The following is a 14,288-nucleotide window of genomic DNA, read 5'->3' as shown; positions in this document are numbered from 1 at the left end:
CATGGAGAGGGTCCAGAGGAGGCCACTCGCATGGTCAGGGGGCAGCAGGGGAGACCCTACGAAGAGAGGCAACGGGACCTGAACCTGTTCAGCCTCCACAAGTGGCCTTTTACAAACTAGTCAGAGGGGACCAGCAGGCATTGGGAGAGTCCCTGTTCCCCTGAGCACCGTCAGGAGTAACTAGGAATAACGGTCACAAACTGGCAGAGGATAAATTCAGACTAGACATCAGGAGGCGCTGCTTCACTGTCAGGGCAGCTAGGATCTGGAACCGAGTTCCAAGGGAAGTGGTGCTGGCTCCCTCCTGGGGGTCTTTAAGAGGAGGCTGGATGTACACCTTGCTGGGGTCGTTTGACCCCAGTACTCTTTCCTGACATGGCAGGGGGTCAGACTTGGTGATCTGCTCAGGTCACTTCAAACCCTACAAACTATGAAACTATATCCAGCTCTAGCTCCAGCTCCATTAGTTTTGTGACTCTATGGGCGCATCTATATGTTGCCCTATGGCAATGTTGTTACTGTGTTGTGCTTTAGTATTCCTTTTGGAAGTGCTAAAGCATGGTACGGTAACTGCTTGTACTGCGCCATGCACATGGTGCACAGTTGTTTTTTCACCACTACTTCACCATAATGCCATGTTAAAACAGGGGAGCGTGCTGTTATGGCAAAGTAGCTGGTGATCACATATGGACCCATGTGATCACTACATCACTGTAGTGATGCACTATAGCAATGCAGCGCATCATTACAGTGACATAGGGTGATGTGTAGATGCATCCTATTTATCCTGTTTATTTATCTAATACACCTTGATATAATGTGACATTATATTATGCCTTTGTGAAATATCTTTTGTGCAAAGACCATGAAGTCCTTTTTACATGCAGGAGCTATGCCTGATCTCACTTGCCTCAATGCAAATTATAAGCAACTCACTGACCACATCTACATGTTTCTTAATGTGCCATAATTATGGTGCATTAAGTTTAGTACTAGTAATGACAAGTACTAATTTAATGCATCGTAATCAGCACTACTGCACATTAGTGCAAATGAATGCTGTTATGGTGACATTAGTGTGCATTAGACTAAATCTACTGCGCATTAGCACATTAGCGCATTAGCATGGGTTTTTCCTGCAGCGCTAATGTGCAGTAGAATTAGTCATCTGTGCATTGTGCCATATGGACACACCCATTGCAAGCAGTGGAGCTGTGCTATATCCAAACTTGTCTAACTGATACTAGACTGCACGTACGGCTTTTAATCTCTTTAAAGGCAAGGGGGTGATCATGATTTCCAGTGGCTCAAGCAAGACCAGTATGAAACCCAAAGGATTCTTGGAAAGTACTCAAGGCAGTCAGGGGCTGTCTAACCTCAGAAGACACAACAGGCAGGGTGTTTTCAACCGGTATGCAAAGAAGATTACCTATTTTCAGGCCAAACATGACTAGCAGAAGGGCAGCTGGGAGGACCCATTACCACCACCAATGTGAAAGTGGAAGTTTGGTCTGTTTGTTAGTTTTGCTACGATTTTATTACACAGTAAAGCACTTATATTTGTGGAACTAAACTCCTGAACTCTGAAGTGGTTTATGCCTCAAGCCCCTGGGGTTCTCCCATCACAATTATATTTGTTCAATTTTGCCAGAGAGTGTTTTTCTTTCTAAGTTTAGCTTTGCTGGCTGCAGGCTTTATGGACATTTAAAAAAAAGCAATATAACCTAAATGATTATTGCTGTTTGCACTATGTTAGTGAAGCTCCATTGTGCAAGGCACAGTCTAGATACACAGTAATAGAGAGTCTCTCTGCCATAAGTTGATTGTCATCTAAATAGTCAGAGGAAAGAAAGGAGGGAGAGACCAAGCATTACCAGTCTCCTTCGGTAGCTAGGAAGCCAAGAAATTCAGAAGCTTTTGATTAGAATTTGAAATTCTTCTTTTTTGGTGAAAAGTGCTGCTATATTCACAATAACACTGTTTCCAAAAAGGCATGGTAGACATGCACCTTATAGACTAACTAAATAAAATATATAGAGCATAAGCTTTTGTGAACTCAAGCCCATTTTCTTGGATGCTGTGAAAGGCCAAGCACAGAGCATTGTATAAAGTGGAATGAGTGATCTGAATACAAACGGTGGGAAGGAAGGATTGCAAAAGCTAGCGGGTAATGGGTTGACAGTCTACATTGGATAGACTGGGTGATCTGTATGGCCAGGTACAGACATTACATTTTTACCAGTACAAGTGATTGGAAAGTGGTCTATACCCAAAGCAGAACAGACAGAAGTTCAGCACACATGGACTGGTTTAAAAATGGCAGAACCCATTCTCAGACGTCCCCTTCCCCACAACCAAAGGGCGAATGTGTGTCTGTTCACTACAGATCTAAACTATGCCATTTACAGAAAACCCCATAACTTAAATCAATTGTGCCTTGGACTTTTTGAATGTCTGTACCTAGCCTTTGTGTCAGAACAAATTAACGTGATCTGACATCAGCTGCAGAGAGAGACAAAAGCTGGTGTCCAAACACTTTAACCTCACTGGACACCCCATCCCTGTCCTCAGGATTGTTGTTCTCAGTCAGGAACATTTTCAGAAAAAGTTTAAATAGGAAATTGTGGAACAAAAAATCATCCACAGGCTGGGTTGGGTTAAGTATGTTTTAAGTAGGACTAGGAGTTTTTATCCTATTACCTGGATTAGCTTTCATGACTCCCTTGGTCGTACAGGTTCTTCATTTGTTTGCTTCTCTTAGCTCTTCCCACCTCCCCTCTTCCTCTCCTTCATATATTTTGGATTCAGGTTACTTAGTCCACTTTTTATGCTGCTCTTTGCTTGGCCTTATATAGCATCAGATGAAGTGAGCTCAGGTTCATTAAAGATCTATGTATATGTCTTATCTAACCTATGAGATACATATCTACCATACCTTCTGCCTGACCTTCAGGGTAACGTGACTCTCTGAATGGACAGCCATGACAGAACATGTCTTCAAGGGCATGTGAGATGCTCAATGAAAGTATAGGACTGCAATGTCTGAGCCTGCTCTCATTCAGGGACTGAGTCAGACATCATTGATAAAGCAGTCGGAGTATCCTTTGATCTGTAGTGAGGTTTCAGCCGGAGTCCTGTGTCCTGCATGCTCATGACCTGTATATAGCCGGAAGTCCAAAGCTTCTTCAAATATAATGTATACGCATAGCTGTATTGTATTGTGTTGACATGTGCATAGTAGCAGGGTACATACTTCAGAGTATACAGAGAGAAGGATGTGTGTTGGCATGTGTACACATATACTCATCTCTGTGAGTCATAACAGGCCATGAAATAATACACAATAATAAAATAATATAACAATATCCAAGCGAAAAATGTCACACAAAATAGAATTTGAAATTAAATGCCAATCTTCCAAAACAAAAAATGTCCAAAAGATTTTTTGGGGGAAATATCATTTTAAGGAAAACTAAATGAAAAAAGATTTGGCTCTCTTGCAATATCAAATGTAAGCTACTTTCACGTTAGGGAAATGCTGAGTTTCATGTAGTGCTCAGTTTCCTCAATGCTCATTCTTTTGTAGTAACTTACCTTATACACATCTCCACCCACTGACCGCACTTAAGCCATGTAACAGTTTAGTATTTGCACTTGTGCAGCCTTCCCTTTCCTTCCTTCTTCTAACATTTTGAGTTTTATTATTGCAATAAAAATGCTTTATTTTGCCCTTCCCAAGAACATAAAGAGTTTATGCACTGCTACAAAGCAGTTCTTTTTCCAATACGGATTTGACTTTATTTGCTGGAACTTGTTTGCCGGTCCTTTCCTGGCCTCCAAATCCTCAGAGCAATGAAAGTCAGTAGGACATTTCTTAGAAGCTAAAGAGTGGAAAGCCCTGCCCCTGGGTCCTTGCCTCTATGTCTAAAGTTCAGTGGACTCCAAACATGCCACGATGGAGGTTCCCAGCTTCTCTGTATGCCTTACATTGTTGGTTTTCTGCATCTCCCCTGGGGTAATGTGAGGGATGATGATTCTGGGCATCTTAGGAAGGGTCTCAATCTTCATAAATAAACTAGCTACCATGAAAGACCCATGTTGCAATGCTTGCTGTGGATTGGCAATATCACTGCTTTAGAAGCTGGCAGCTGACTTTTGGGGTGATATGCAGATGTAAGTTACCTTGCATGTGCGATTCTTACCCTGTGTTGCACATGTTTGCTGCTGTTAGAGAAATTACCTGGGCCAAACTTGCTACAGCTATCTTTTAGCTTCTCAGTGGCACAGCTATGGGATGCCTGTTGTCATCTTTGATCACTCAAAGGGTCTTTTAAAATGCTCATTGGCTATTGAATCCTCAACTTAGGTAGATAAAGCCACAGGGAGATGCCCAAGGGTCACTGCAGATCTAGCCTTTGTGTTTTTGCTCTAACTAGTAAGATTGGGGTGGCATCACTGCTCTCCTTATGGGGGTTTTGTAAGGATAAGAATCCATTGGAGGTTGGGTGATTGGGTACCATGATGATGGGAGGCAGATAAGTACCTTGGACAACAGAAAACAGGAAGAGGATAAATCAAGCTTAAGAGCAGGACTATCTTTGGGATGGTGAGATTCATTCAAGAACATGGAACTGGGACAGGAGCCCTGGGCCCTCAAGTCTAGGCCTCTGTGATGTTAGGCAATCAAGTCATGGAAATGTAGTGCAGAAAGTGTCATAAATACATGCACTCTGGCCCATCCCGTGCATCACAGCTCCAAAGCATCTGATACCAAGCCATACTTTGTTGACCGCTAGTTTAGATCTACAGTGAGGATTTGCTCCACCTCCAGGGTTCAGACAAAAGCAGACTTCCACTTGTAGAGCGGCAGCCATGCTGGAGGGGTTTGCTGGCATAGTTCTTAAGTGTGAGGTTTCATGACTTAAGCCAACATAGCCAGGCCACAGGAACTGTAATGTGAACTGAATCACAGTTAGAGCAGCCTCAACGTTGACCCAGCTTACACTCTGCTGCAATGGTCCCTATGAACCACTGCAGTGGAGAGGAACAGCTGGAGCACTGTGCTTCAGCCACACGTCCCCTATGCGGGATACCTCCAGGGACGTGGGGTAGTGTTAAATAACGTCGCTTCTTAGTGCTGCCCAGGTAAAATCACAGAATCAGAGAAAATTAAAGTTGGAAGGGCCCTCCAGAGGTCATCTAGTCCAACCCCCTGCTCAAAGCAGGACCAGCCCCAACTACATCATCCCAGCCAAGGCTTTGTTGTAAAACCCTCCAAGGATGAAGAGTCCACAGCCTCTCTCCAGTGCTTTACTACCCTCCTCATGAGAGGTTCTTCCCTAATATCTAACCTCAACGTCCCTTGCTGTAACTTGAGACAGCAAGGCAACGCCTTTATACTTGGGGTTTCCAAGCCACATTCTCCAGCCACTCTCTTGGCCCTTTTCTACAGTCAGGGCAATGTCAATGCATTGGAGTGGGATAAGAACATGCTTTCTGTGTGAGCATAGACTCCTGTACTGCCATTTGCTGGGCACGTAGGGTCCTTCTCATTAAAGAGCAGTGAATGACTGCTGTGTTTGGTTCAGGGAAAACAGTCTTACAACCTGCCCCCAGGTCAGTGGTGCTCATGACTGACAAACAGGCAGAGGCGATTCAGCCCTGAGCAAGGAGTCTTTCCTTCCCCTCGCTGACTTTCAGGCACCTTGGTAAGACAGCAGGGCACTCCGCTGCTTGGGCACATATCACCAACCCTTGTAAAACCTGCTATTGTGTTCGCAATGTCCCACCAAACTGAACTGGATCCAATTTCCTCCTAAGGCTACCAAGGGGCAGTTGGCATGGCAACAGAGTGATGAGAGGACAGATTGAACTTAGACCTTGGTCCACCATGGCATTACTCCAGTTGTAAGTCAGAGCAACACCACTGAGCTCAGTAGAGCCAGACCCATATAACATTGGATGAGGCCTGTGACATGTACATCATATATGCAGGCTTGGCAGGATTCAGTTTTTATTGGTAAACTTTAATAAACATCAAGTTCACCACACACTCACAGACCAATGAAAATGTATTTTCATCATTCATAATCAAACTTTATAGAAAAGAGTTGTAAGAAAAATTATGGCTGATGGTGTGTGACAACTGGAGGAGTGCCTACAAAACTGTGCTGACTGTCATTTGGACTGCAACTCCCAGAAACCCCAGGGGACTGGGAATAAAAGGAAGAGGAAGTGAAAAAGCAGACAAGGGAGCTACAAATGTGCTCCCAAGTGAACAGAACAATTTAAAGCAGGTGTAATTTATTGATTTATGCATACTTATGTGTTATATTTTGACATGAGATTTTAACAGGATGCTGCCATTGAGAAATGGTCTGCCCCCCATGCCCCTAATTTCTCACAACCCTGAAAATCTAAATAGCTAAAAATCAAAATAAGGGCTTGAAAATAAACATTGATCATATCCATCAAAATTATTAAAAAATACAGATTGAATTCTGCTAAGCCTACATATACATATATGTATGCATATACAAATACATGCATGTGCCCACACACGCACACTATATACATACATACATACATATATATGTATATATATACACATACATATATGTATGTATGTATGTATATAGTGTATATACATATTAATTAAAATTTGGGTGTCTGAAACAAGATGAAGTGGACTTGTAACTTTGGGGAAGCACTTGCTGGGGTCAGAACGCATGGAAGTGCTCTCAGGCCCGGATCCGAGAACTGGATAGGATCCAGAGTTGAGAGACCCTGAAGCCACGGAGCACAAGCAGGGCTTGAAATTCATCAGACTAGCGCTCGACTCCCTGAGGTCTGCATACACGTTGCCTGCGGATGCCTGCATGCTCTCCTGTTACATGTTACATTTCGTTCTCCTAATGATTTTCCCAGGAGCTACTGCAGAGCGCTTGGGCTACGGCTCCCTTTTCTCCATAGTTCTGGTATTTATTTCTGGCATGACAGTGTGATTGCTGAGTGCCAATGACTCAGTGCTGGCATGGGAGGAAGGGACTTCCTGAAGAACAGATTGCTCTCACAGTGTGTTGCACAGGTTGCCCTATAAACCTATCTCTGCTTGGCCTCGTGCCCTGCTGTAGGAGTCAAAGTAAATCGCGAACAGGCACTGAGGTGTACAGAGAAAGGAGCATGACAATCCGCCATCCCGACCCAGCAAAGGCAAGGATACAGGGGAGATTTAGGATCTTTATCCCTACCATGAGGAAAGAAGTGGAATCAGTTTTGGGGCGGTGGGGGCCACTGTATTCCAGTGCACCTGTGAAAAGATCAGGGAAAAAATGGCTGTGTTAGGGATCAGATCCTCGACCTGAGATACAGATGTGCTTTGGAATAGTAAATTTGGCCCTTCCTTTAGAGTCAGTGGATTATAGAGGAATGTCTTCTCTTGCATGCTAAGGGAAGTCACCTCATTATCACCCTTGGCCCCTTGGCCACAGCCCTATCTGTCTTAGCCCAAGCTGTTTTAGAAAACCAAAGCCAGCTGTAACCAAAAGGAAAAAAGGGTCGAAGAAAACATTCATACAGTTGACTTTCATGGGTAGAGAAGCCAAAAACTCAATGGGCAATTGAGACTGATCTACCTTCCTGCTGTGAAGCAAATGGGGGATGTGGGTGGGGGGCCAGGGCTGGGCAGCTCGCCTTACTGTTCTCCAGCTGGACCTATTTGGTGGAAAAACTGAGGTCTTCACTCCTCACCACAACAAATCCAGTCCAGCCTCAGCTGAGTAGCGTGGAGCTGTGCCGCCGGCTCTGCTCCATACGTAGGTCTTGAACCCACAAAACTTGAGAGAATTCAGCTCCTGGCTCTCGCCAAAGTCAAGTCAGACCTGGCACCAACAACCACCGCTCTCATTTGAACTAGCATCACTCCTGTTGACTCTAAGTCAGTAGTTGGCCCATCATGCCTTCCTGTCACTGAGTCGTTAAAGAGCATGTGCCCCATCCTCTTCCAATATACATCTGTCTCATGGCATGACATCTAAACTGACTTCAGTGGACTTACTCCACATTTGCTCCAGGTTAAAGCAGAAAGAAGACCCACACACTTCCAGTCAAACAGTCAAGGTAGACAGGAGTCTTCCAGCCTTTGGCAAAGACCACTGGGTTCTTGCATTTCCTTTCCTTTGATTCGATTCCCTGCTCTAAAATTGACCTGCTTCGTGACCTTGGACAGGTCACCTAACTGCCTTCGCCCAGACCAGAACATGAGAATAATCCCTACACGCCTAGAAAGTAATGTGAAACTTAATTAATTAATGCTTGGAAAGCACTTTGGCATCCTCACAACACAGAAGTAGAAACCATTAGAATTACTACATGTTCAACATGGCTTTATGCACATTCACATGGAGAAATATTTCACAGATGACTTACTAACTTGATTTATTTGTCTTATGCTGGGTGGTCAGGGTTGGCAAAACAAACATTTTGCCTATTCTTTTTTTAAGGAATCCTCCATGCCAGACAGTGACAAAAAAGCCATTAAAGCTGGATGGAAAAGTTCAGCAAGAGCTGAGAAAGGACAGTGTCTTGAAGGATCTTGAATTACAGTCTTGTTCACCATCCTTAGCTTTGACATGCCTGATACAGCTCCCATAGCTTTCCCATTATCTATGAAGTATGAATTCAGAGTGCATGACACTCATATTATTATTATATTTGCTTGGTTGAAGGGGGCTTGACATGGAAAAACAGAAAAGGCAAGGAGTATCTCACCATGAAGAGGATTGAATTTATTTTGCAAACATTGAGGGGGGTGAAATAAAGGCTCATAACTTACAAGTGCAGCAACAGACCAAGCCACAGGCAAGTACATTTGATGCACATGATTTTCCAATTAATTTTCATGCATATGCCTTTCATGTTTAAAATTACACTGTCAACTAGATATTACAAGCTAAAACCTCAGTCGATACAAATCTTTGGAGCTCATACTGAAGTTACAGTAGCTATACCTATGTACACCCATTAAGGATCAAGTCTTTGGTGTTAATACAGACACATATCCAGTTCAGCAGATGTTTATTGGGGTGGATTATATTTGGGGGTAGAGGTGAGGTCCAAAATGGGGTGAACATCCTTGCTCCTTCAGGGTGAAGGGAAAGAAAAAACCTGTGGCAAAGCACCTTTGGGCTAAAATCGAGCAGCCTGCAGGTGGCTGCACTCCGCAAACATGAATCATATGGCCAGCAGGAGACTCCCAGGTTGGGAAGAGGGCTCAGCTGCAAGCAATAAGAGCAGGCTTGAGCAGCAGCAGAGCCAGCAGTTTGCTGCAAGCAGCCAGAGAGGCAACATCACCCATGTGGAGCTGCTGCTCACATAATATCTTGGAAGTACAGGGCAGAAATTATGGGGATGGCAGGAGGTTCTTGGTCTGGGGGCAAGATGTAAAACTACACCTTGCTAGGGATGGATGGTGTGACGGGGCTGCTTATGGCGCGATGGACCCCAGGAAATGCCACACCAGTTGCCTCTCTAGTGAAAGGCAAGTATGGGGCACCCTATAGCCCCAGCCCCAACAACCTGGTGGGTAAGCCAGCAAGGAAGTTGGCAGGACCAGAGTAGGGCAAGGAGCCAGAATGAGCAAGAGTCAAGGAACCCAGAGTCTGGAAGGGGTATGGAGCCTAATGAGGTGCAGGGAGCCTAGTGAGAGGCAAGGAGCCCAGTGGCTAGGAGCCAGAGTGCATGTGAGGGGCAAGTAGCCCAGTATGAGCGAGGGGTACAGACCCCAATGAGTGTGGCCAAAGTTAGGGGCTGGGATGGCAATCTGGATGTTATTTGCAAGGTATAGGACACGGTATAGGGAAGGTCAGAGCCATATATAATGCCCTAAGCATCGGGACACTTAATGGACAGCATCCTGTATTTGTATATCAGTTATAAAGCAGTAAAACATGGCAGGTGAGACGGGGCAGACTACTCTAGACAGGTGGGCAGGTTAATCTTGGGATGGGCCTCGTGACCACCCCCTATCACAAACCCCTATTAGGAATTAGTGGCCAGCCCATCAGCATGAAATGTAGTCAGTGGTTTGAAATGGATATTTTCCCAGCCTGGCTACCTTAGGGATGTCAGTAGAACTGGAAAGACAGACTCAACAACTTGGATGTGTGGGCAGTTCAGCTGGTAGTCAGTGAACTTGGCTGCCACTTGGATTGTGCAGGGGAGCAAAGGGTGCTGTGGAGTACCACCTTCACCCCAGCCCGCATTGTGGGTCTGGCACACAGAAGTAAGCCAATGCTGCACACTGGAGGTTTCCATGTGGGCAGGCAGGGACTGGGTGAAGCCTCACCTTTACCCCAGCCAGACTCCAGCCACTGAACAGGGCATTGCAAATTGCCACTGGCACAGGGTGGCACCTCCAAGGCCATGGAGCCAGGAGGAAGCAGGGATGGAGTGATGCATCTTTGGGTCACAGCATCTCCTGGGATGGTGAAAGCTACCCATAATCTGTTCCTCAAGGTTGTACCCAAAGGTGCAAACTGACTTTGAAGAGGCAAATTCACAAGGAAAGAGGAAACAGAAGGGAATCACGTAGGTTACTGCTCTAATAGTGACAAGGCAAAAAAAAAAAAAAGAAAGAAATCAAGTCCAGATGTGAAAGACAAGACTCTTCAGGGAAAGGGAATTCAGGATCCCTTGAAGAATTTAGCAACTGTGGATGGGCACACTTCAAACATTTCAGTGGCTGTCCCAAAAAGCCAGGGAGGGCCAAATTCTGCTCTTATTTTTGGTGGTATAATCCCATTGACTGCAGTTACATGCAAAAATGCAAATTTCACAGACTGCATGCCAATTAGGACAGGACCTCATGCCTGAACCTTCACAGTTTGTGCTAAAGGAAGATGCTACCATATGAGACTGAAAAAGCCTGAAGTCCTCTGAGAATCAGAAGCAAAAGTAGCTGAATCTTGCATGAAGACCAGGGGATTGGTTATACAATTAATTCAGCTCAGCAACATTTGTGTGCTTACCCAATCTGTGTGGACCCTCTCCATAATTCTCCCCAGATCTCTTCTGAAAGAGGAAGGTAGGTAAAAGCCTACAGGTTTAAGCACTGTGCTAGAGTCCCCTCGTGGACTTTAAAATCAACAGAGCTGAGGTATTAACTGCAGAGAGAGTGGCTTTTTTATTGGCCATAACGTGAGCCAGACAAGCAGGAGAGCCTTGAGCCCTTGCAATTAATGAACTCGTTTCTGAGGTTCAGTGAGCATGCCTTGGTGTTTGGAAGGCCAGACCTTTCCCTCTTTCCCTCCAAGGTAGTATCTGAGTTTCGTTCTGTATTTCACAATAAGACTCAAATATTACAGTCCCAAACCACGCACTTGGGGGGGGACCCATGTTACATCCTTTCAGGACCATTGGGAGAGCATTTAAAATCATGCTCTAGAAGAACCAAAGACAGGCTGCTTCCTTTCTCTCCAGTGCAGCACTGTCAATAAGCCAGTTTCCATCTTTCCTCACCCTACCTTTCCCCACCTGCTTATGTGCCTCTATTGAAGGGAGACAGAATAAATCTCTTCCTTGTTTCAGCCTTCTGCTTTTCTTCTTCCTTGCCATGCACACCATGCATAAGGAGACTCGGTTCTGCTTTAGGAACAGCACCAACTTCGCGTTCTTCCTCCCATCCAAGTGACAAGAGAGTACCTAGCCACTGCAATACTGTTATTTAAAGGTTGCATGTCTCCAATACAACCGAATTCAGTGCCTTTTACAAGCCACACCCGGTAATTCATCTCTGTCCCTAGAGTTCATCGCTCTGCCATCCATTATGGAGTTAACCAGCCAAATCCTGCCCTTCCCATCACAGGTAGTAACTTTGTTGATGGGCAATCCTGGGATTTTGATGGGCATCTTGCCCTTTGTTGATGGACATCTTGCACCTGGGTCCTTATAACCCACTGCTGGACTCTCTTACAAGCCTGTATTGCCTTATCACCTGTCTTAGCTGGCTTCAGTGGGTCTCGTTTACTCAGTTCCTTCTCTACACAAGTACAGGCAATGAGTCTCCAGGTTAGGGATGCCCAACCTAAACTACCTTAAAATAGGACTGAAGAGATCTAACAGGATGGCCTGCTGCTTTCAGGGTGAACCAGGGAGCAACCTCAAGTCCTCTTCTGGGAAGAACCTCACCAGGAGATTAGAGGGACAAATTGACCACCAGCAGTTCAGCTGGGAGGGATGAGAGGTGATGGAGGAGCAGGACAGTTGGTGGGGAGACAGTTTTGCTGTAGAAAGATGACTCTGACCCAGGGGGTGAAGGATTTCTGAGGCCTCCTGATGGATTGGTACTAGACTGTCATTTCTTGAAGTCTGAACTGATATTTTTAGTATTATTATTACTTCAGAGGAAAATAAGTTGGAGAGGCAGCAAAATGGGCCCAAAATGGGACTGGGGGTAGTATGACAGTGTTTTCATGACTGGGCAACCTGGGTGACTGCAGGGCTGTCTTCCTTTTCCTTGTCCATGTACGGGCAGTAAACATAATCCACTTAGACATGTTCAAGGGGCAGTAGGTACTAGGGCTGTGGGAAATGGCACCGTTCCATTTCAACTTTCATTTCAATGTTTTGACAGAACAGCATTTCATTTTGAGTTTCGTTTTGATTTGAAACTGCTGTTCTGTTTCATTTCGTTGAAACAGTTTCGCTGTTTCGACCCTGTTAAAACGTTTTGCCCATAGGCTTTAATGGGGAAGCACAAAACAGCCTATAACTTTGTCATTTATGGCTTGATATGGATTAAACTTGCAGAAATGGTAGCCCCTACTGCAGGTATGAAGGCTTCCAAGTTTCAAGGAAATAGGTGTAGGGGTTTCAGGGAAACTGCATCTCAAAGTCTTGAAAGCAAAAAACTCATGTCATGTGTATGTGTTAAGCCACAGCAGGGTCAAAACTACAGGTGTGCTAGCACCTACTGAGGCCACAAAGCCTGCCATGTTTCAAGGAGATAGGTGTAGGGGGTTTGGGGAAACTGCAGCTCAAGCTGCAGACAAGCAAAACTCATGACATGAGTAACAATGTGTGTGTTAAGATGCAGCAGGGTGACAGCTGCAGGGTTGGTGGCCCCTGCTGTGGCCATGATGCCTGCCAGCTGTTGAGGAGATTGGTGCAGGGGCTTCTGGGTTCTGGGGCTGTGCACCCCTAGCTGCTGAAGGACAAAACTTATGACGTGAGTGCTTGTGGGACTGTGTCTGTCTTGGGGCACAGGAGGGTGAAAGCTGCAGGCTTGCTAGGTCCTGCTGCGGCCATGAAGCCTGCCAGTTCTCAAGGAGATCGATGCAGGGGGAGTCTGGGTTCTGGGGCCCTGCACCTCTAGCTGCTGACAGGCAAAACTTGTGACATGGGTGGGTGACACTGTGCCTGTGTTAAGATGCACCCTCACTCAACTGACACCAAGGTGGAAATCTAGGCAGTTCAAACAATGCTGCCTTTTATGCAGTTTTTCCATCCCTCTCCCAGAGCACTGGGATTGGAAGAGACCTCAGGGAAGGATGACAGTCACTGGCCAGCTGCACAGTCAATAATGAGAGGAGTCCTTCCCTACTTCCCCCTCTTCCCCCTCCCTCTCCTTACTATAGTTTCTGTTTCCCTGCAGGCAAGCCCAGCTTGAGCTTTGAAACTCGAAATGTTTAGAAAATTTTGAAGCGTTTCAACTTGCCTCGTTTTGTTTCGAGGCTGTTTTGAAGTTCTCTGTTTCATTTCAATTTTGCTGTTTCAAGCTCAATACGAGTCGAAACAGTGTTGAAACAAAACTGCCAGTGAAATTTTACACAGCCCTAGTAGGTACTACCTGGTGTCCCAGCTGCTTGCGGAGGATTTAGGATTGAGAGTGTGGTTGGGGGTAGAACGGTAAGAAAGATTTATTGACTTAAGAAAAACACAACTACATGTAGTAACAAGACAAACGATGACAGACAAAAGCAATTTGCGTCAGCAGCTTATCGGCAGTCCCTCTGATGCCCAATACACAGCAAACTGCTCTTTCCACAAAGTTCAGAGAGGTCAGGCGTCCCCAGACAATGCTGTCTGAGGGGTACTGGGAAGGACCCTGGAATGCAGTTCTTGGGCTCCTTGAGGTCCACAGGCCCACTGATCCAGGCAACAGCTAACTAATCCTTTTCACAGAGCTGTGTCTTCCTTCTGAATAATTGCCAAATACTTCAGCTAATTTATAGCTTCTGAAGGACACTGATAACGTACGACCACTTAGATTCCTTTTTCTTCAACTGTCC

General features: G+C 45.3%; 1 long non-coding RNA gene across 1 annotated transcript in view; it reads left to right on the top strand.

Moving 5' to 3' along the window:
- The first annotated feature begins 524 nt into the window (after nucleotides 1-524).
- Nucleotides 525-14,288, top strand: part of LOC109319105 — a 14,526-nt gene continuing 762 nt past the window's right edge. Inside the window, exons 1-2 of the long non-coding RNA XR_002103373.1 lie at nucleotides 525-602; nucleotides 1,776-1,780. This is a non-coding gene — a long non-coding RNA (uncharacterized LOC109319105). The remainder of the gene's footprint in view (nucleotides 603-1,775; nucleotides 1,781-14,288) is intronic.

The sequence above is a fragment of the Crocodylus porosus genome, unplaced genomic scaffold (genome assembly GCF_001723895.1).
Source record: "Crocodylus porosus isolate Cpor-Errol unplaced genomic scaffold, CroPor_comp1, whole genome shotgun sequence".
NCBI classification, from domain to species: Eukaryota; Metazoa; Chordata; order Crocodylia; family Crocodylidae; genus Crocodylus; species Crocodylus porosus.
This window is presented reverse-complemented; position numbering and strand designations above follow the sequence as displayed.